Here is a 20,420-nt window from a genome sequence, read left to right as displayed (position 1 = left end):
ACCAATCACTGTTAATCACCCAACTGCTATGGAATCACCCAACCCGAGATATATGCATATGCCCCTGCGATCTCATGCGGGGTGGGGGGGCGTACGGGACCCCTGAACATCGTTCGAGGGATTTAAATGCTGTTGTAAAAATTTAAAGGCTTAATAGCTGCAATTGGCCACGCGGCTGATTGCAGCTATTGCCCGTGGCTATTGCGCCGCGATCTCTCTTCATACATACACCGATGTTGCAGGATGTAAATGTACGTCCTGGAGCGGGAAGGGGTTAAACACTGATTTTATTAACCTTAAATCCATACATACAAGTGTAGTAGAGATGAGCGAGCACCAAAATGCTCGGGTGCTCGTTACTCGAGACGAACTTTTCGCGATGCTCGAGGGTTTGTTTCGAGTAACGAACCCCATTGAAGTCAATGGGCGACCCGAGCATTTTTGTATATCGCCGAGGCTCGCTAAGGTTTTCATAGGGCAGGCGAGGGGCTACATGTTGGGCTGCATCTCAAGTTCACAGGTCCCACTATTAAGGCACAATAGCGGCAAGAGTGGGCCCCCCCCCCCCAACAATTTTTACTTCTGAAAAGCCCTCATTAGCAATGCATACCTTAGCTAAGCACCACACTACCTCCAACAAAGCACAATCACTGCCTGCATGACACTCTGCTGCCACTTCTCCTGGGTTACATGCTGCCCAACCCCCCCCCCCCCCCCTCACGACCCAGTGTCCACAGCGCGCACCAAATTGTCCCTGCGCAGCCTTCAGCTGCCCTCATGCCACGCCACACTCATGTCTATTTATAAGTGCGTCTGCCAGAGGAACCGCAGGCACACACTGCAGATGGTTGGCACGGCTAGGCAGCGACCCTCTTTAAAAGGGGTGGGGCGATAGTCCACAACGCTGTACAGAAGCAATGAGAAATCCAATCCTGTGCCACCTCCATCTGGAGCTGCACACGTGGGCATAGCAATGGGGAACCTATGTGCCATACACTATTCATTCTGTCAAGGTGTCTGCATGCCCCAGTCAGACCGCGTTTTTTTATAAATAGTCACAGGCAGGTACAACTCCGCAATGGGAATTCCGTGTGCACCCACAGCATGGGTGGCTCCCTGGAACCCACCGGCTGTACATAAATGTATCCCATTGCAGTGCCCTGGACAGCAGAGCTAACGTCAGATTAAATGCAGGTGGGCTTCAGCCCACACTGCATGCCCCAACCGGAGCAGGGTTTTTAATTCATAGACACAGGCAGGTACAACTCCCTATTGTGAAGTCCCTGTGGACCGACAGCATGGGTGGGTGCCAGGAAGCCACCGGCGGTACATAAATATATCCCATTGCATTGCCCATCACACCTGAGGGAATGTCATGTTTAATGCAGGTGGGCTTCGGCCCACACTGCATGCCCCAGTCAGACTGGGGTTCTTTAGAAGTGGACACATGCAGTTACAACTCCCTGTGGACCCACAGCATGGGTGGGTGCCAGGAAGCCACTGGCGGTACATAAATACATCCCATTGCATTGCCCAACACAGCTGAGGTAACGTCAGCTGTAATGCAGGTGGGCTAAAAATTAATTTGATTACACTGTAGGCGAGGGCCCCCAAAAATTGGTGTACCAACAGTACTAATGTACCTCAGAAAAATTGCCCATGCCCAACCAAGAGGGCAGGTGAAACCCATTAATCGCTTTGGTTAATGTGGCTTAATTGGTAACTAGGCCAGGAGGCAGCCCAGTTAAAATAAAAATTGGTTGAGGTGAAAGTTTCAACGCTTTAATGAGCATTGAAACGTATAAAAATTGTTTAGAAAAATTATATGACTGAGCCTTGTGGGCCTAAGAAAAATTGCCCGTTCGGCGTGATTATGTGAGGTTTCAGGAGGAGGAGCAGGAGGAGGAGGAGGAGGAATATTATACACAGATTGATGAAGCAAAAAGGTCCCCGTTTTTGATGGGGATAGAGAACGATGCTTCCATCCGCGGGTGCAGCCTACGTATTGCTTAGGTATCGCTGCTGTCCACTGGTGGAGAAGAGAAGTCTGGGGAAATCCAGGCTTTGTTCATCTTGATGAGTGTTAGCCTATCGACACTGTCGGTTGACAGGCGGGTACGCTTATCCGTGATGATTCCCCCAGCCACACTAAACACACTCTCTGACAAGACGCTAGCCGCAGGACAAGCAAGCACCTCCAGGACATACAGCGCAAGTTCAGGCCACGTGTCCAGCTTTGACACCCAGTAGTTGTAGGGGGCAGAGGCGTCACGGAGGACGGTCGTGCGATCGGCTACGTACTCCCTCACCATCCTTTTACAGTGCTCCCGCCGACTCAGCCGTGACTGGGGAGCGGTGACACAGTCTTGCTGGGGAGCCATAAAGCTGTCAAGGGCCTTGGAGAATGTTCCCCTGCCTGTGCTGTACATGCTGCCTGATCTCCACGCCTCCCCTGCTACCTGGCCCTCGGAACTGCGCCTTCGGCCACTAGCGCTGTCGTATGGGAATTTTACCATCAGTTTGTCCGCCAGGGTCCTGTGGTATGGCAACACTCTTGAACCCCTTTCCTCTTCGGGTATGAGAGTGGAAAGGTTCTCCTTATACCGTGGGTCAAGCAGTGTGTACACCCAGTAATCCGTAGTGGCCAGAATGCGTGTAATGCGAGGGTCACGAGAAAGGCATCCTAACATGAAGTCAGCCATGTGTGCCAGGGTACCTGTACACAACACATGGCTGTCCTCACTAGGAAGATCACTTTCAGGATCCTCCTCCTCCTCCTCCTCAGGCCATACACGCTGAAAGGATGACAGGCAAGCAGCATGTGTACCCTCACCAGTGGGCCAAGCTGTCTCTTCCCCCTCCTCCTCATCTTCCTCCTCCTCCTCACCGCGCTGAGATATAGACAGGAGGGTGCTCTGACTATCCAGCGACATACTGTCTTCCCCCGGCTCCGTTTCCGAGCGCAAAGCGTCTGCCTTTATGCTTTGCAGGAAACTTCTCAAGAGGCATAGCAGAGGAATGGTGACGCTAATGATAGCAGCATCGCCGCTCACCACCTGGGTAGACTCCTCAAACTTTCCAAGGACCTGGCAGATGTCTGCCAACCAGGCCCACTCTTCTGAAAAGAATTGAGGAGGGTGACTCCCACTGCGCCTCCCATTTTGGAGTTGGTATTCCACTATAGCTCTACGCTGCTCATAGAGCCTGGCCAACATGTGGAGCGTACAGTTCCACCGTGTGGGCACGTCGCACAGCAGTCGGTGCACTGGCAGATTAAACCGATGTTGCAGGGTGCGCAGGGTGGCAGCGTCCGTGTGGGACTTGCGGAAATGTGCGCAGAGCCGGCGCACCTTTCCGAGCAGGTCTGACAAGCGTGGGTAGCTTTTCAGAAAGTGCTGAACCACCAAATTAAAGACGTGGGCCAGGCATGGCACGTGCGTGAGGCTGCCGAGCTGCAGAGCCGCCACCAGGTTACGGCCGTTGTCACACACGACCATGCCCGGTTGGAGGCTCAGTGGCGCAAGCCAGCGGTCGGTCTGCTCTGTCAGACCCTGCAGCAGTTCGTGGGCCGTGTGCCTCTTATCTCCTAAGCTGAGTAGTTTCAGCACGGCCTGCTGACGCTTGCCCACCGCTGTGCTGCCACGCCGCACGACACCGACTGCTGGCGACGTCCTGCTGCTGCTGACACATCTTGATTGCGAGACAGAGGTTGCTTTGGAGGAGGAGGAGGAGGAGGAGGGTGCTTTAGTGGAGGAAGCATACACCGCCGCAGATACCACCACCGAGCTGGGGCCCGCAATTCTGGGGGTGGGTAGGTCGTGAGCGGTCCCAGGCTCTGACTCAGTCCCAGCCTCCACTAAATTCACCCAATGTGCCGTCAGGGAGATATAGTGGCCCTGCCCGCCTGTGCTTGTCCACGTGTCCGTTGTTAAGTGGACGTTGGCAGTAACCGCGTTGGTGAGGGCGCGTACAATGTTGCGGGAGACGTGGTCGTGCAGGGCTGGGACGGCACATCGGGAAATATAGTGGCGACTGGGAACTGAGTAGCACGGGGCCGCCGCCGCCATCATACTTTTGAAGGACTCCGTTTCCACAACCCTATACAGCAGCATCTCCAGGCTGATAAATTTGGCAATGTGCACGTTTAACGCTTGAGCGTGCGGGTGCGTGGCGGCGTACTTGCGCTCCAACACTTGCGCTAGCGACGGCTGGATGCTGCGCTGACAGACATTGCTGGATGGGGCCGAGGACAGTGGAGGTGAGGGTGTGGGTGCAGGCCAGGAGACGGTAGTGCCTGTGTCCTCAGAGCGGGGTTGGATCTCAGTGGCAGGTTGGGGCACAGGGGGAGAGGCAGCGGTGCAAACCGGAGGCGGTGAACGGCCTTCGTCCCACCTTGTGGGGTGCTTGGCCATCATATGTCTGCGCATGCTGGTGGTGGTGAGGCTGGTGGTGGTGGCTCCCCAGCTGATCTTGGCGCGACAAAGGTTGCACACCACTGTTCGTCGGTCGTCTGCACTCTCAGTGAAAAACTGCCAGACCTTTGAGCACCTCGGCCTCTGCAGGGTGGCATGGCGCGAGGGGGCGCTTTGGGAAACAGTTGGTGGATTATTCGGTCTGGCCCTGCCTCTACCCCTGGACACCGCACTGCCTCTTGCAACCTGCCCTGCTGCTGCCCTTGCCTCCCCCTCTGAAGACCTGTCCTCAGTAGGCGTAGCAAACCAGGTGGGGTCAGTCACCTCATTGTCCTGCTGCTCTTCCTCCGAAGCCTCTGTGCGCTCCTCCCTCGGACTTACTGCCCTTACTACTACCTCACTGATAGACAACTGTGTCTCATCGTCATCGGCCTCCTCACCCACTGAAAGGTCTTGAGACAGTTGCCGGAAGTCCCCAGCCTCATCCCCCGGACCCCGGGAACTTTCCAATGGTTGGGCATCAGTCACAATAAACTCCTCTGGTGGGAGAGGAACCACTGCTGCCCAATCTGAGCAGGGGCCCAAGAACAGTTCCTGGGAGTCTGCCCGCTCCTCAGAATGTGTCATTTTCATGGAGTGAGGAGGCTGGGAGGAAGGAGGAGCAGCAGCCAGAGGATTCTGAGTTGCAGCAGTGGACGGCGCAGAACTGTGGGTGGACGATAGATTGCTGGAAGCACTTTCTGCCATCCACGACAGGACCTGCTCACACTGCTCATTTTCTAATAAAGGTCTACCGCGTGGACCCATTAAATGTGCGATGAATGTGGGGACGCCAGAAACGTGCCTCTCTCCTAATCCCACAGCAGTCGGCTGCGATACACCTGGATCAGGAGCTCGGCCTGTGCCCACACCTGGACTAGGGCCTCCGCGTCCTCGGCCGCGCCCACGTCCGCTAGGCCTACCCCTACCCCTCAGCATGCTGTATTACCAGTAATGCAGAAACAGAGCGCTGTAATTAAATGTGCCGCTTATTGGCCTGTGGTTGGAGGCTGACTTCGCTTACGGAATGCCAGGAAATAATTTGGCGCAAGCCTGCTGTAACACTTAGCTGGCTGCGTATGATTTTGTAGAACTACTACACCCAGCACACACAGACCCAGAACACTGAGCACAGTGACAGGCAGGCCAAATAGATTTTTTGCCCAAATTTTTTTTAGCAAAGGCCCACTGCCTATATTCAATCAATAATATTAATATGTCTTCTGTCCCTGCCTACGCACTTCTGTCCCTGGAGTATTACTGCAGGGCGCAATGCTCTGCACGGCCGATATACAAAAAAAAAAAAAAGTGCAACACTGCAAAAAGCAGCCTCCACAGTACTGCACACGGTTAGATGTGGCCCTAAGAAGGACCGTTGGGGTTCTTGAAGCCTACAATAACTCCTAACACTCTCCCTATAGCAGCTCCAACACGATAGCACTTTCCCTGATCTCTGTCAGAACGCATCTGTGGCGAGCCGCGGGAGGGGCCGATTTATATACTGGGGTGACACCTTATCTCCCCAGCCACTCACTGCAGGGGGGTGGTATAGGGCTTGAACGTCGCAGGGGGAAGTTGTAATGCCTTCCCTGTCTTTCAATTGGCCAGAAAAGCGCGCTAACATCTCAGAGATGAAAGTGAAAGTAACCCGAACATCGCGTGGTACTCGTTAAGAGTAATGAGCATCTCGAACACGCTAATACTCGAACGAGTATCAAGCTCGGACGAGTACGTTCGCTCATCTCTAAAGTGTAGTAATACATGACCCACTCTAACTACTTCCAGGTCACAAAGCTCCTGGCCACATGTTATGATATCATCTACATTCCTGATGCTACTACAAGGCCTTTGATCATTGCTATTGTCTGTCCTTGTGTGTACAGGAGAGGACCTGCACCCCAGGGGTGGGGGAATATGTGAGTGATCTCCAGTGTTATCAGCTGGAGGGGACTGATCCAGCCGGGGAGAAGGAGGACTGTGCAGCCGTGGTACGTATGGCTGCAGAGTTCTCCCAATGATCAGACAGTACACTGCCTGATGATTAAGGCAGGGGTCAGGGGTCTCTGGATCAATCAGACCCCCCTGCCTCTAGATGATAGACGATGTAAGAAGTGTGTTGACATCAGTGGAGAGTATGTGGAATAAATGTAAAGTTTCATCTTCCTATCTCATTTCTTTTTAGGTAAAGCCAAAGGGTTATCAGCAGCCCCTCGTATATACTTGCCTGTCCGCCACTGCCTTTTCCCTTGCAGGGATGAAGAACACATCTGCCACATGTGGCAGATGTTTTCTTCATCCATGCAGGGAATAAAGAATTCCCTACCACAGCTGTCACAGATGACAGCTGCGGTAGAGGATCTAGCTGCCAGCACCCCTTAATTGCTTTTCAGGGAAGGGGTTTAAATATAAGCCCTTTCCTGACAACGAGCCAAAGTAGTGTAAAAATTAAAAAAAAACACACCTATCTTCAGCTGTCAGTGCTCAGCCACATCCTGTTTGCGCAGTCCCTGACTCAGCAATAAAGTTTCTTGAGCAGGCTGGGAATTAAAATCCCCGCCTGCTGAAAGAGCTGCTTCTGATTGGCTAAGGCGCTCAGGCAATCACAGCAGCTCTCGCCTGTCATTCATTCAGCGAGAGCTGCCTGTGATTGGCTGAGCACCTCAGCCGATCAGAAGCAGCTCTTTCAGCAGGTGGGTATTTTAATTCCCCGCCTGCTGAAAAAACTTCAGTGTAGAGTCAGGGACAGCGAAGACAGGACGAAGCTGAGCCCAGGCAGCTAAAGAAAGGTGAGTATATGTTTTTTTTTATTTTTTACACTACTTTGGCTTGTTTTTGATGGAAGGGTTTATATTTAAAGCCCTTCCCTGAAAAACAATTAAGGAGTGCCACCATCTGGATCCTCTAGCCAGCTTCCATGGGGATGAAGAACTCCTTTGCCACATCTGTCACATCTGTGACAGGTGCAGCAGGGAATTCTGTATTCCCTGCGGGGATGAAGAAAACATCTGCCGCATGTGGCAGATATGTTCTTCATCCCCGCAAGGGACACGGCAGTGATAGATAGGTAAGTGTACACATATATATATATATATATATATATATATATTTTTTTTTTTTTTCCCCTACACTAAAATGGTTGATTTTTCAGGAAAGAGCTTATATTTAAAGCTTTTCCCTGAAAAACAATTAAAGGGTGCCGGCAGGTCATTGCTTTGTGCGATCATTTTGCATAAACTATTAAGTAGCTACTCAGCTACTTAATAGCTTATTAGTGTGCAAATAAAGCCTTAGCTGAATGCAGTTAAAAGCTGGAGGGCTCTTATGCTCCATGCAGCTCCTTTGTTCTCAGAGGGGTTAAATAGCTGAAACAATACTATCAGCACTACCACAGAGAACTCAGTGTGCGGTCCTGATAAGACCACACAATGATTTTTAGGCTGGCTTGAATTTAACGATCAACTAGCAGTGCACGAAGAGTGCAAGATGGCTGCACGTTTAGCTTTTGAGCGATTTTTGAGTGATCATCGCTCCGTGTAAATGGGCCTTTAGTGTGTCCTACACAACAAGAAACTAAGTTACCAAAAAATTACTTTTACAGGGTTCCTTTTTAGTTCATTGTGACTACTGAACAAACTGTCCAGCAGAGGGCAGACTTGTTCATACTTGGATTAAAAGGGTATGCACATCTCGGGAAATTACAAAGCAATGCACGCATTAGAGGTTTATTTCCAAAATGCTCTGTTCTCCAGATATTGTAGCTATTGTTTATTGCTCGTGGCCATGGAAACAGAAAACCTCTATTACAGACAGAAATGGCTGAGGGGCATAGCAACCTCGTGGCATGGTGGCTTCAACACAGGCCAAAGACCTGTTGTCTTGTTAAGCAGGCTAAAGGTTTATGCACCATGTACTGGGTTCTGCTGGGGCTGTCTACCTTTGCTGCATGGAAGTATGCTGGCTTAGCCATGCCTGGGAGTGGGCTAGAGGTGTGCTTTGCTATTTATGCTGCCAGTGTTCAGGTGCAGAGGAGCTATATATTCTATTGGAGTTTGGAGCTCTGCTGTGCTGGATGTTTCACAACCTGCAGATAAGTAGCTGCTGGTTTCCTTTCAGTTTGTTTTGTTGCTTTTCATTTCTGTTGTTTTGCGTGTCGGTGCATCTCTCCTAGGATTCCTATAGGGACAATCAGGGCCCTGAAAGAAGACCGCTGGGCCGCCTTTATCAAGGCGATGTCCCCGCTTTAGGCAGGGATCCATCCCCTCCCTGCTAGGTTAGGGCCAGGCGTCCTTCTCTCACCCTGCGTCCGTGCTGAGCTTAGTGCTCGTGTGCTGCACGGACGTGACACCAGGATGCTACTGCACACTGATAAGGGGCAAAAACCCTGAAATATCTGTCTGTGTATGGATTCTGGCTTGGTTTTAAATTCCCAATCATTGCTCTACAGACCTGTATAAAGGGTCATGCATTGATTTGAAATAATGCTGCCATCCAATAGTTGGCGCTGCAGAGGTACTGTTCCATCTCCCTTATTTGAAATAAATATCTTATGGGTGAGTGCATTGATTCACGATTTAGAAGACATTGAAATAGGATTCCTTTGATGGGAATACCACTTTAAAATGCAGCTCGTTATCTGGTCCCAAACACCACCATCAGGACTGCCTCTAGGTGAACTACAGTACTGTATTTGAGTGCTTCAGTGACAAGCTCATTGTGGGCCCTCAGCCTTTTCCACTCTATGCTAAACTAACATTAAGGCCGCCTGCAGACGGGCGGAAATTCCGCAGCAGGATTCCCCGCAGAATTTCCGCCCCTGGACGCCTGCATAGGATTGCATTACAGCACGCAATCCTATGCAGACGGCCACGGTTTGTCTGCGCAAAATCACACGCAGCAAAAAAAAGGGGCATGCTCTAATTCTGTGTGGGGCTCGCACAGCCCCGCCCAGAAACGTCACTTCCCGGCCGCCGGCTCCGCTCTGCGCATGCGCCAGCTGCCTGGCAGCAGGCACATGAAAGAGCCGGAGCTGCGGGAGCGGGTGAGTTCCTCGCTGCTCTCTGCAGGCGCTCGGGTCGGGTCCCGCTGCGAGAATTCTCGCAGCCGGAACCGACCCGGCCGTCTGCAGGCGGCCTAAAGGAGTTGTCCTGTGGAATTTATTTTTCTTCTACATGCTTGCATAGCTATAAAATAACAAACTAACCCAGAGGCGTAACTTGAAGCTCCTGGGCCACGATGCAAAACTTGTAACAGGGCCCCCAACTATAATGCTTTACTCATAGTACTGGGTTCCCTATATGGAGAAGAGAGGCCTTATGGGCCCCCTAAGGCTCTTGGGCCCGGGTGCAACCGCATCCCCTGCATCCTCTATAGTTACGCCCCTGAACTAACTGATACTGACCTTCTTAAGGTCATATTGTTTTGGTCCCTGTTTGTCTGCACTTTCGGGCAGTTGATCATGTAGCATCTAGAGATGAGCGAGCACCAAAATGCTCGGGTGCTCGTTACTCGAGACGAACTTTTCGTGATGCTCGAGGGTTCGTTTCGAGTAACGAACCCCATTGAAGTCAATGGGCGATCCGAGCATTTTTGTATATCGCAGATGCTCGCTAAGGTTTCCATTTGTGAAAATCTGGGCAATTCAAGAAAGTGATGGGAACGACACAGCAACGGATAGGGCAGGCGAGGGGCTACATGTTGGGCTGCATCTCAAGTTCCCAGGTCCCACTATTAAGCCACAATACCGGCAAGAGTGGGCCCCCCCCCCCCCCCGCCCAACAATTTTTACTTCTGAAAAGCCCTCATTAGCAATGCATACCTTAGCTAAGCACCACACTACCTCCAACAAAGCACAATCACTGCCTGCATGACACTCCGCTGCCACTTCTCCTGGGTTACATGCTGCCCAACCCCCCCCCCCCCCGCACGACCCAGTGTCCACAGCACACACCAAAGTGTCCCTGCGCAGCCTTCAGCTGCCCTCATGCCACACCACCCTCATGTCTATTTATAAGTGCATCTGCCATGAGGAGAAACCGCAGGCACACACTGCAGAGGGTTGGCAAGGCTAGGCAGCGACCCTCTTTAAAAGGGGCGGGGCGATATCCCACAATGCTGTACAGAAGCAATGAGAAATCCAATCCTGTGTCACCTCCATCAGGAGCTGCACACGTGGGCATAGCAATGGGGAACCTATGTGCCACACACTATTCATTCTGTCAAGGTGTCTGCATGCCCCAGTCAGACCGCGGTTTTTTATAAATAGTCACAGGCAGGTACAACTCCGCAATGGGAATTCCGTGTGCACCCACAGCATGGGTGGCTCCCTGGAACCCACCGGCGGTACATAAATATATCCCATTGCATTGCCCATCACAGCTGAGGTAATGTCATGTTTAATGCAGGTGGGCTTCGGCCGACACTGCATGCCCCAGTCAGACTGGGGTTCTTTAGAAGTGGACACATGCAGTTACAACTCCGTGTGGACCGACAGTATGGGTGGGTGCCAGGAAGCCACCGGCGGTACATAAATATATCCCATTGCAGTGCCCAGCACAGCTGAGGTAATGTCATGTTTAATGCAGGTGGGCTTCGGCCCACACTGCATGCTCCAGTCAGACTGGGGTTCTTTAGAAGTGGACACATGCAGTTACAACTCCGTGTGGACCGCTAGCATGGGTGGGTGCCAGGAAGCCACCGGCGGTACATAAATATATCCCATTGCATTGCCCTGCACAGCTGAGGTAACGTCAGATAAAATACAGGTGGGCTTCGGCCCACACTGCATGCCCCAGTCAGACTGGGGTTCTTTAGAAGTGGACACATGCAGTTACAACTCCGTGTGGACCGACAGCATGGGTGGGTGCCAGGAAGCCACCGGCAGTACATAAATATATCCCATTGCATTGCTCTGCACAGCTGAGGTAACGTCAGATAAAATACAGGTGGGCTTCGGCCCACACTGCATGCCCCAGTCAGACCGGGGTTTTTAATACATAGACACAGGCAGGTACAACTCCCTAATGTGAGGTCCGTGTGGACCGACAGCATGGGTGGCTCCCTGGAACCCACTGGCGGTACATAAATATATCCCATTGCAGTGCCCAGCACAGCTGATGTAACATCAGCTTTAATGCAGGTGGGCAAAAAATTAATTGGATTACACTGTAGGCGAGGGCCCTAAAGAATTGGTGTACCAACAGTACTAATGTACCTCAGAAAAATTGCCCATGCTCAACCAAGAGGGCAGGTGAAACCCATTAATCGCTTTGGTTAATGTGGCTTAATTGGTAACTTGGCCTGGAGGCAGCCCACTTAAAATAAGAATTGGTTCAGGTGCAAGTTTCAACGCTTTAATGAGCATTGAAACGTATAAAAATTGTTTACAAAAATTATATGACTGAGCCTTGTGGGCCTAAGAAAAATTGCCCGTTCGGCGTGATTACGTGAGGTTTCAGGAGGAGGAGCAGGAGGAGGAGGATGAATAGAATACACAGATTGATGAAGCTAAAAGGTCCCCGTTTTTGATGGTGATAGAGAACGATGCTTCCATCCGCGGGTGCAGCCTACGTATTGTTTAGGTGTCGATGCTGTCCGCTGGTGGAGAAGAGAAGTCTGGGGAAATCCAGGCTTTGTTCATCTTGATGAGAGTAAGCCTGTCGGCACTGTCGGTTGACAGGCGGGTACGCTTATCCGTGATGATTCCCCCAGCCGCACTAAACACCCTCTCTGACAAGACGCTAGCCGCAGGACAAGCAAGCACCTCCAGGGCATACAGCCCGAGTTCAGGCCACGTGTCCAGCTTCGACACCCAGTAGTTGTAGGGGGCAGAGGCGTCACGGATGACGGTCGTGCGATCGGCTACATACTCCCTCACCATCCTTTTAAAGTGCTCCCGCCGACTCAGCCTTGACTGGGGAGCGGTGACGCAGTCTTGCTGGGGAGCCAGAAAGCTGTCAAAGGCCTTAGAGAGTGTTCCCCTGCCTGTGCTGTACATGCTGCCTGATCTCCGCACCTCCCCTGCTACCTGGCCCTCGGAACTGCGCCTTCTGCCACTAGCGCTGTCGGATGGGAATTTTACCATCAGTTTGTCTGCCAGGGTCCTGTGGTATATCATCACTCTCGAACCCCTTTCCTCTTCGGGTATGAGAGTGGAAAGGTTCTCCTTATACCGTGGGTCGAGCAGTGTGTACACCCAGTAATCTGTAGTGGCCAGAATGCGTGTAACGTGAGGGTCACGAGAAAGGCATCCTAACATGAAGTCAGCCATGTGTGCCAGGGTACCTGTACGCAACACATGGCTGTCCTCACTAGGAAGATCACTTTCAGGATCCTCCTCCTCCTCAGGCCATACACGCTGAAAGGATGACAGGCAAGCAGCGTGGGTACCCTCAGCAGTGGGCCAAGCTGTCTCTTCCCCCTCCTCCTCATCCTCCTCATGCTCCTCCTCCTCCTCCTCCTCAACGCGCTGAGATATAGACAGGAGGGTGCTCTGACTATCCAGCGACATACTGTCTTCCCCCGCTCCGTTTCCGAGCGCAAAGCGTCTGCCGTTATGCTTTGCAGGGAACTTCTCAAGAGGCATAGCAGAGGAATGGTGACGCTAATGACTGCAGCATCGCCGCTCACCATCTGGGTAGACTCCTCAAAGTTTCCAAGGACCTGGCAGATGTCTGCCAACCAGGCCCACTCTTCTGTAAAGAATTGAGGAGGGTGACTCCCACTGCGCCTCCCATGTTGGAGTTGGTATTCCACTATAGCTCTACGCTGCTCATAGAGCCTGGCCAACATGTGGAGCGTAGAGTTCCACCGTGTGGGCACGTCGCACAGCAGTCGGTGCACTGGCAGATTAAACCGATGTTGCAGGGTGCGCAGGGTGGCAGCGTCCGTGTGGCACTTGCGGAAATGTGCGGAGAGTCGGCGCACCTTTCCGAGCAGGTCTGACAAGCGTGGGTAGCTTTTCAGAAAGCGCTGAACCACCAAATTAAAGACGTGGGCCAGGCATGGCACGTGCGTGAGGCTGCCGAGCTGCAGAGCCGCCACCAGTTTACGGCCATTGTCACACACGACCATGCCCGGTTGGAGGCTCAGCGGCGCAAGCCAGCAGTCGGTCTGCTCTGTCAGATCCTGCAGCAGTTCGTGGGCCGTGTGCCTCTTGTCTCCTATGCTGAGTAGTTTCAGCACGGCCTGCTGACGCTTGCCCACCGCTGTGATGCCGTGCCGCACGACACCGACTGCTGGCGACGTGCTGCTGCTGACACATCTTGATTGCGAGACAGAGGTTGCGTAGGAGAAGGAGGAGGAGGAGGGTGGTTTAGTGGAGGAAGCATACACCGCCGCAGATACCACCACCGAGCTGGGGCCCGCAATTCTGGGGGTGGGTAGGACGTGAGCGGTCCCAGGCTCTGACTCTGTCCCAGCCTCCACTAAATTCACCCAATGTGCCGTCAGGGAGATATAGCGGCCCTGCCCGCCTGTGCTTGTCCACGTGTTCGTTGTTAAGTGGACCTTGGCAGTAACCGCGTTGGTGAGGGCGCGTACAATGTTGCGGGAGATGTGGTCGTGCAGGGCTGGGACGGCACATCGAGAAAAGTAGTGGCAACTGGGAACCGAGTAGCGCGGGGCCGCCGCCGCCATCATGCTTTTGAAAGCCTCCGTTTCCACAAGCCTATACGGCAGCATCTCCAGGCTGATCAACTTGGCAATGTGCACGTTTAACGCTTGAGCGTGCGGGTACGTGGCGGCGTAGTTGCGCTTGCGCTCAAACAGTGGCGCTAGCGACGTCTGGATGCTGCGCTGAGAGACATTGCTGGATGGGGCCGAGGACAGCGGAGGTGAGGGTGTGGGTGCAGGCCAGGAGACGGTAGTGTCTGTGTCCTCAGAGGGGGGTTGCATCTCAGTGGCAGGTTGGGGCACAGGGGGAGAGGCAGTGGTGAAAACTGGAGGCGGTGAACGGCCTTCGTCCCACCTTGTGGGGTGCTTGGCCATCATATGCCTGCGTATGCTGGTGGTGGTGGCTCCCCAGTTGATCTTGGCGTGACAAAGGTTGCACACCACTGTTCGTCGGTCGTCAGGCGTCTCTCTGAAAAACTGCCACACCGTAGAGCACCTTGACCTCTGCAGGGTGGCATAGCGCGAGGGGACGCTTTGGGAAACAGTTGGTGGATTATTCGGTCTGGCCCTGCCTCTACCCCTGGCCACCGCACTGGCTCGGCCTGTGCCCACACCCTGACTTGGGCCTCCGCGTCCTCGCCCGCGTCCTCTAGGCCTACCCCTACCCCTCAGCATGGTGTATTACCAGTAGTGCAGAAACAGAACGCTGTAATTAAATGTGCCGCTTATTGGCCTGTGGTTGGAGGCTGACTTCGCTTACCGAACGCACAGCAGAGCCAGGAAATAATTTTGCGCAAGCCTGCTGTAACACTTAGCTGGCTGCGTATGAATTAGGAGGACAACTACCCCCAGCACAGACCCAGTACACTGAGGACAGTCACAGGCAGCCCAAATAGATTTTTTTCCCAAATGTTTTTGGAAAGGCCCACTGCCTATATTCAATAAATATGTCTTCTGTCCCTGCCTAACCACCACTGCTGGCCCTGGACTATGTATAATTACTGCAGGGCGCAATGCTCTGCACGGCCGATATACAAAAAAAAAAAAAAGTGCAACACTGCAAAAAGCAGCCTCCACACTACTGCACACTTGAAGCCTAAAATACTCCTAACACTCTCCCTATAGCAGCTCCAGCATCAGCAGCACTGTCCCTGATCTCTGTCAGAATGCATCTGTGGCGAGCCGCGGGAGGGGCCGATTTATATACTTGGGTGACACCTGATCTCGCCAGCCACTCACTGCAGGGGGGTGGTATAGGGCTTGAACGTCGCAGGGGGAAGTTGTAATGCCTTCCCTGTCTTTCTATTGGCCAGAAAAGCGCGCTAACGTCTCAGAGATGAAAGTGAAAGTAACTCGAACACCGCGTGGTACTCGTCACGAGTAACGAGCATCTCGAACACGCTAATACTCGAACGAGTATCAAGCTCGGACGAGTACGTTCGCTCATCTCTAGTGGCAACCCTATTCACACGAGCGAAAATGAATGATAATGATATAATTGTTCAGTGTAAACACAACCGACGATCAAAACGATGAATAAATTGTTTGCTTTTCATTCATTGGTTCGTTCGCTAATCGTTTGGTTTAAATGCCGATCGTTCATTCATTCTCATTCACTGGTACAATGAACGATTTCTCGTATGAACGAGCCAACGATGTATCTACCTGTATTATCAGGCTGCCTGAGTGAATTCTGACATTGTTCGCTCATTCAAATGACGAATCAGCAGGTCTAAATGAAGCCCTAGAGGGTTTTGCATTGGGGCCCAGAAGCTACAAGTTACGCCTCTGCCATAGTGTATCAATTCTGCATGGAGAATTCCTTTACGTGGAGGTAATAAACTGCCAATTGATGTGTCTCACCAACCTCCAGCTACGTATGTTCTCTCGATTCACTCAGTTGCTATATATTTGGTGTTACGGAAGTCAGATTCTAAAAGTCATGAGATTCTCGAGGTTTTCTTAAGAAACTATGAAAGCAGTAAGCCCCGGCTGAGTCACTTTGCAACCAAACATTACCACAGACTTCCTTCTGAAAGTAATACTTAGACATGGCAAGTATTACAAAGAGTAGTACCCGATTATACTGTCTGCATGCAGAGGACATCTGGCTGTTAGGCTGGATTCACAAATGCATTTTTTTTCATTCATTTTTTTTTAAGGAGTTTACTGTTCCTTAAAGGTGCTTACAGGATTCCAAAATGGGACTACTTTATTCCAAAATGGTGCCACACTTGTCAATAGGTTGGGGGTGGTACTGCAACTAAGGCCTATTCATTTCAATAGAGCTCAGTAACATTACCAGAAGCAACTCATGGTCTGGTGTCCTGCTGTTTCTGGGAGAAAGAAGCAATATCTAAGTGCAAAATGGTAAAGTGACCCTCCGGCCCTGGACAAACAAAGATGGCCGAACTTCTTCTCTGTATTTGAGATGCACACTGTGTATAAGCTTGTATCATTAGTCTAAGCCACTACATGCTGCTGTCATTACCAGTGCTGCCCACATGATCAGTGCTGACCAATCAGAGCATGTACTGTCTTAGACTACCGCTGTATACTAATACACAATATACATCAGGTAGTCAGGTGGTTTGGCCATCTCTGTTTGCCCACGATCGGAGGATTACTTTCAGCTCACATGACTACTGAAGTTTATTTTGTAGAATTGTACAGTCTGTGGGCCCCAATGGGGACAGAAAATATCAAGGGATGTACAGCGCTGCAGAATATATATATATATATATACATATATATATATATATATATATATATATATATATCAGTTACATAAATCTTTCAGCATTACATGTTAACAATCCCCTTCTACTTTACATCGTCAGCAGTTTTCCTTAATTGTTTCCCACTCTATCTACGACAGCAAAACGATTGAGCAACAACTTTACAAAGAGTGATTCCATCCACAATGTACGAAGGGGTGTCCTTCTGACCTGGTTGGGGAAGCTTGCATTTGGCTTTGGTGATTTTTTGTCAACAAGTTGTTCAGTTTTTCGCCTGTTTTGCGATGACTGATTCATATGAACAACGAGCACCTGTAAAATTTAGTTACCTTTTCCACTGCTCAAAACACAGAGTACGATCGGGTGAATACAGGGGGTGAGGCAGGGGTGTCATGGCATTTTTAGTCAGAAATTGCTTAACACTCAATAGTATGTGGGCAAACAGGTGACTGGTTCTTATAAAGACATTCAGAAGAACCAGTCACTTGTTGGCCCACAAAGTGTTAAGTAGTTTGCCAAAAAACGTCATGACACCCTTGCCTCACCCTCTGTATTCACCCGATCCTGCTTCATGTGACTATTCTTACGAGTGCTTTGAGCAGTGGGAAAGGAAATAACATTTCACAACTTAGTGAAAAAAAAACACTGGAGCCGAACGCAACCTTCCCCAACAATGTTGGCTGGTGCACCGACTCAGAAGGGTTCCATAGAAATTCACCTAGCAACAAAAGCCCATACTAAGAATGCCCTACCCACTATAAGAGTTCTGCTTCTTTTGAATACTCCCTCGTATTTCTGAAGGAATGCAATCCTACATAGTCAAACAATGCCATGAAAAAAGGATCTCCACTAGAGATGAGCGAACCTACTCTGCCACGCCCCTTTTTTGCCCGAGCACCGCGATTTTCGAGTACTTCCGTACTCGGGCGAAAAGATTTGGGGGGCGGGGTGGGTGAGTGGGGGGTTGCAGCGGGGAGTGGGGGGGAGAGGGAGAGAGAGAGGGCTCCCCCCTGTTCCCCGCTGCTACCCCCCGCTCCGCCACACCTCCCCCCGCCCCCCGAATCTTTTCACCCGAGTACGGAAGTACTCGAAAATCGCGGTGCTCGATCGAGTAATTACTCGAAACGAGTATACTCGCTCATCTCTAATCTCCACCTTTCTGATTTCTTTCATGTTTGTATATTTGTCACAATTATTCCAGATCTTCAAACAAAACCCTAGTATGCACAAAATACTGCTTTATTGAGGGCAAAAAGTTATCCAACACCAATGGCTCAGTGTGAAAAGGTAAATGCCCCCTCTAAAGTTAACACTGCGTGTGTCATGTTTTGCAGTAACAGCTACAACCATATACTTGCTTTACTCTTTGCAGAAATTTTTGAATTTAGTCACAATGTTGGGCTATTTGTATCAACAGTTCATTTAAAGGGAAAGTTGACTGAAGTCCATTTGTGAGACCCTGGATGGGTAGATTAAGAGACATTGTACACGTTGCAGTACACAGTCTTTATTTGGCATTTGAATTAGTGGTACAGTTACTCTTTAACTTTGCACACAGTTTCAGTAATTGGCAATGCTAACTCTAGAACTTGGCAACACAGTCCTGGCTTATCAGCCCTTGCGGGATCAAGATACAGGCCCTTTAAATGCTCAGCAGGCCTGTCGTGGCTCAGACTGAACTGTTAACAGTAGTACACACTCACAGTCTCTATCGTGTGAAGTCTTCTCTCTCTCAGCAATGCAGCAGGTCATTAAACATCCCTGATTGAGGGCACTCTCAGCTCCAATCAGGAGGCTTCAGGGCCTTCTCCCAGCTAGCATTTCCGGGCTGCACCCAACCTCTGAGCAATCTCCAGGGCTCTCTCGCAGACTGTGGCCATAAGACTTCACGCCACACCCAACCTTACAAGACCTCTCCTACTTGCTTGCTGGTCAAGCGTTGCCATTTGTACCAAATACAGAAACCACCCTGTGGGGCAAGACATGCCCTACCATTCATTTACATGCCTTGGCCACTATGGTGACCAGTAGTGTAAGCCCTAAAGTGGCCACTGAAGGGATGGAGACCATGAACACAGTGTCTACAGGGGCCGAGTCAGTGGCTGTTACATCAATTAGACTAAACATTTACATAGTAAACATTAGCAGTTCTGCAATAGGCATCAGCAACTACACAATGTTATTATTTTCATCCTCTTTACATCTTGGCAATAAGCAAATGACAAAGTATCACCTTGCTGGAACCTCTAGTGATCAGCTACAATCCATGGAGAAACCTGTCAGCAAGTGTTTAATATCCCTGCAGCACCTCCACAGGTGGAAATAAGTATTGCACAATGCTCTTTGAAATCAGTGGTCCACCCATGTATTACATGGATGTGTTGGGTCCTCCAGACAGATACTCTTTGTAGCACCTTTTTCATTCTATAATAGACAACCCAATCTCAGACTCCCCTAATAGCATTTTTGAAAATGTGTTTTCTTAGTATGAAGAACCTGTTAATACTAATGACACGTATACCTGCATTGTGACAGTCTGTATGTGACACTCACTATAGTTTTTGTTTTATTATTGAGGTATTTTTTAATGTCACCCATGTATTCTTTTCTTTATTCCAGGTGACATAAATATCAGTTCTCAGCCTTCTGTTAGAGAATGAGCAAACAGTGCGATAAGATGATTCATGTGTTTATTACACAGTGGTTACTGATGATCGTTAGAACTGAGAACATTTGCGGGGGGGGGGGGGGGAGTTTGGTAATTATGGGTACATTTCCAATGTCTTTTGCAATAGTTTATTTTATAAATGAGCCCTCACTGTTACCAAGCAAAACAAAAAAGTTTGCCAAATAGTCTTACAAAGAGAATTTTTTTTAGCAGACTTGTTTCTTAACCCCTTAAAGGGGTTCAGTCATAAGAAAAAAGAAAATTCAATATTCACCTATTCCTCCCCAGGCAGTCTTTTTACCAGATCTTCTCCTTGCTGATCTTCTCCTGTCTCCTGCAGTCCCCGGGTCACCTCACCTCCAGCCTCTTCTTCTTCCTGTGCTGAAGCATACATTGCCGGCATTCTCCTTCCTGCAGGGCAATATACGCTACGTTACTAGTGTATGTCACATGCGCAAAATACGCAGTATACAGCAGATACACATGTAATATGTACATTTGCTGATATGTTAAATCCCCATAGCTTACATAGGTGCTTAGTACTCACTAAAATAGGACATGTGTTTTTTTTCACACACATAATTCATGCGTGAAAAGGATGTGAGGGGCCCAATTGAAAACAGTGGGCTTTTAGCAGCGTATTACGTGTGCATAATACGCAGTGACAATACAACCGTGTGACTGAGCCCTAAATGATGGATGGCTCTAAGGACAGATCAGGAATCTATTTAGTTGATGTAGGAGGAAAGCCCAGCAAACTGTGATAGAGCGAAAACCTTGTTGTTCCTTGAGCTAAGGTCTACTATCAATTCTATAAGTTATATAGTAAGTGAAGGCTATCTGGTGAGAAGTGTCAGGCTAAGATACTGAGAAAGGTCACACTTACGGTGCATTGACATCGCATGAGCAGTGTCAGCGGCAACCAGTGAACTTTATCTGAAAGCACATTTATGT

Source organism: Eleutherodactylus coqui, chromosome 2, assembly GCF_035609145.1.
Source record: "Eleutherodactylus coqui strain aEleCoq1 chromosome 2, aEleCoq1.hap1, whole genome shotgun sequence".
NCBI classification, from domain to species: Eukaryota; Metazoa; Chordata; class Amphibia; order Anura; family Eleutherodactylidae; genus Eleutherodactylus; species Eleutherodactylus coqui.
The sequence above is the reverse complement of the archived record's forward strand: the minus strand, read 5'-3'. Positions refer to the sequence as shown.